This window comes from Dunckerocampus dactyliophorus, chromosome 1, assembly GCF_027744805.1.
Source record: "Dunckerocampus dactyliophorus isolate RoL2022-P2 chromosome 1, RoL_Ddac_1.1, whole genome shotgun sequence".
NCBI lineage: Eukaryota > Metazoa > Chordata > Actinopteri > Syngnathiformes > Syngnathidae > Dunckerocampus > Dunckerocampus dactyliophorus.
In genome coordinates, this window is record NC_072819.1 from 47,764,825 (window position 1) to 47,768,026 (window position 3,202).

General features: G+C 41.9%; 1 protein-coding gene across 1 annotated transcript in view; it reads left to right on the top strand.

The window, feature by feature from the left end:
• The first annotated feature begins 1,057 nt into the window (after positions 1–1,057).
• Positions 1,058–3,202, top strand: part of LOC129186218 (SLIT and NTRK-like protein 5) — a 29,775-nt gene continuing 27,630 nt past the window's right edge. The window contains exon 1 of the mRNA XM_054784250.1: positions 1,058–1,855. The gene's annotated coding sequence lies outside the window, so the exon portion shown is untranslated. The remainder of the gene's footprint in view (positions 1,856–3,202) is intronic.

Here is a 3,202-nt window from a genome sequence, read left to right on the forward strand (position 1 = left end):
TGCACATACACGTTCATTTTTTTGTTCCACACCGGAAGTAAACAAAATGCAAATTACAAAATACCCATTCATCCATTTTCTATGCCGCTTGTCCTCACGAGGGTGGAGCCTATCCCAGCTGACTTTGGCAGGGTACACTCTGGACTGGTCGCCAGCCAATCACAGGGCACATATAGACAAACTACCATTCACCCTCACTTTCATACCGATGGACAATTTAGAGTCTCCAATTAATCTAACAAATGTTTTTTGTAATGTGGGAGGAAGCCGGAAAACCCACGCACACACGCATTCGAACCCGGATCTTTCAGATCTCCTGACATAAGTGTCAACATGTAAGCGATGTTGTGTAAATGGATAATCAGAAACGTGAGGCTGCGATTCAGTTTTATGCTGCCAAAATCTGCAACAGTCTTCCAGAAGATGTGAGGAAATCCTCAACTTTGGCAATGTTCAAATCCAGTCCGAAAACAGTTCTTTTCAGCAGTTTATTTGGCAACTCAAAGTATTTTAACTGCACTCTTCACTTTGAATTATTATTATTATTATTTTTTTTACTTGTATGTGTTATTCAATAATTTTATGGAATTGTATATAATAATGTTATGTTTTATGAAATGACTATATGAAGTGATTTTAGCCTTCTTTTCTGTAAAGCACACTAAAAATCAACTTGCCTTTCCGAAGAGACACGGAGAAGGGGTAGGATTAGATGAGCTCCAATTCTTCCTACTCCTTTTCAGACATGGTGACTTGTACTCATGTAACACGTAATGTCCCTTCATGCAACTTGTGTGACTGAAACATATAAACCATAACATACAATCCCAAGCTGTGCATGTAAAGTAAATGATGCATTAAAGCTATATATATAGAGATATATGTCTCTATATATATATATAGAGAGAGAGAGAGAGAGAGATTTTAACACAAAAATGGCACTTTGAAAAGCATGTTTTGTTTTTTTCCCCCCAACATCACTGTGCTGCCCCCTATGGGTACTCTTTCCGACGCTCTCCCTTACTTTCTCCCTCCCGTCCCCCCTACGCCTCTCCGTACCCCCTTAAAGACTATTGCATTAAATCGCTTTTCATTCCCTCGTCATGACAGCACCGCGAATGGAGGATTTATGCCTTTTTGTGCTCACTCTTCGGCTGCCACACGACGTTAATTGCCCCATGATGCGTTTGCCGCTGTAGATGTGCTTGCGCACCATCGTTTTGCGCCAACCAGCCCACATCAAGTTCCACTAGTTGCAACGCTGCTGGAAGCTTGTGCGATCCTGCCTGATTTTTGCACCCTTGCACGGACACATGCACTGATTTTAGACGCCAGATGCGCGGCGTGAGGGGGAAACACACACCAAGACGCAGACTGGTGGACGCCGCAGGACCAGTGGCATCAAACGCGGGGAAAAGGAGGGAGGGACGGTGAGATTCGTGCAGCTCCCTCCTTGCGCATGAATGAAAGTCACGGTGCAGGTCTCCTCTAATGTGGGATTACTGTGCTTTCTTTGCTTTCACCTTTTTTTATTTAAGTCCACTTCTATTGTTTTCCCGTGTGTCACAACTTTGACTGTGGTTTTTATTCCCTGAGATGACACTGCTCAATTATTTGCTGGAAGAAGACAGGAGCCAGTTTCGGAGCGCCAGCTGACTCGTCAATGAGACTGTGTTATGGAGCTAAACACCGAGGAGACTTGACTCTTGAGGGTTCTCCTGCAGCTGACACCGGTGTTGGGGTTTCGACATCCATGTTTGCGCCGACACTGGAACCAGAAGAAAGGCCACGGGCGTGATTTTTTTTATTTATTTTATTTTTTGCGGGATGCGTTGGCGTTTACCGGCATCGCACGGTAAGAGGATCATTATTTAACGGATAACATACTGAATGCGCTTTCGAATGTGGAGGAGCTGTCCGCGGTTTTAGCATCACTCAAGTTGATTTCTGTGTTAAGGTAGTTGTGTGTCGTGGCAAGAATATTGCCTCTGTGTTATGCCCACGGCAATTTTACGCATTGCAAATTGCACACACACACACACACACACACACACACACACACGCACGCACACATGCATTTCTTTTTTGCACAAGGATGCAAAGATGCTCTGGATATGAAATACGCATTCACGGGCACCACATAGGCTCAAAGTGCATGTCGCTGGCCCCTTAGAAGGCACATTTTTGTGAATATTTGCTGAGCTGATGTGTAGGCTTTTGCTTTATTTTAAAGAGAACGTGGAGGTTTTATGTGTGTGTGTGTGAAAGAGAAGGCGCAACGGGGGGGTGGGGGTGCAGAGGCTCTGAGAAAGACAGGGAAACTATCCATCAAGGCTTCTATGAAGCAGGTGCCAGCCAGAATAGTTAATTTGAAAATGATGTACCTCCATGATAACATGCAATTTGGATGACATCCTTCGCCTTTTGAGCAAGCTGTCTTTTTTTCACCTGAGGGCTCGAGGAAAGGATGGTGATGTATCTAAGATGGTCATCCCTGCCGATTTTTTTTTTTCAAGGTAGTCGGATTGATTTTACTTTGTTCCTTTTCAAAATGTTTGATAGCCTTTTTTTTTTAAATTCAGGGTGTGGGTGGAGTGATCTGGATTTGATCATTCTCCCGCTGTTACAGTTGTCTGGTATGTGGGGAGAGGGACAAATTTTTTGGAAACGTGAGTTAAGATTGTGCTGGGTGACAGAGCAAATTATATATATATATATATATATATATATATATATATATATACACGATTGAGTATACGTGTGTGTATACATACAACAAACATACAAACAAACATACATACATACAATAAAGCCATATGTGTACTGTATATACGGTACAATGCAAAGTATACATGTTTCGATTCTCATTGATTCTCATATGAGTGCAGTTTTAAACTGCATAGAGCAGATAATGAGCAGTTTCATGTTGCTTTCGGAGGGTTGATATAAAATGCACAGTATGTGTGTGTTTAACTTTTTTATAAAGCTACATATCTTACATACAGTACAATATTAAAAGGGATTATGCATTATGTGGTTAGATTTTACTGCACGGCAAAATCAATGACTCGTTATTAGGCCTGTTTTTCTTAGCTTGTCCAAATTGTGGTCATCGAGGTGCATTTTCCTGCAATTTAGGACTTTAATTGAGAATGTTGCACATGTTTAAAACGGCACCAATCCTTTTTCTTTCCTTCCCTAG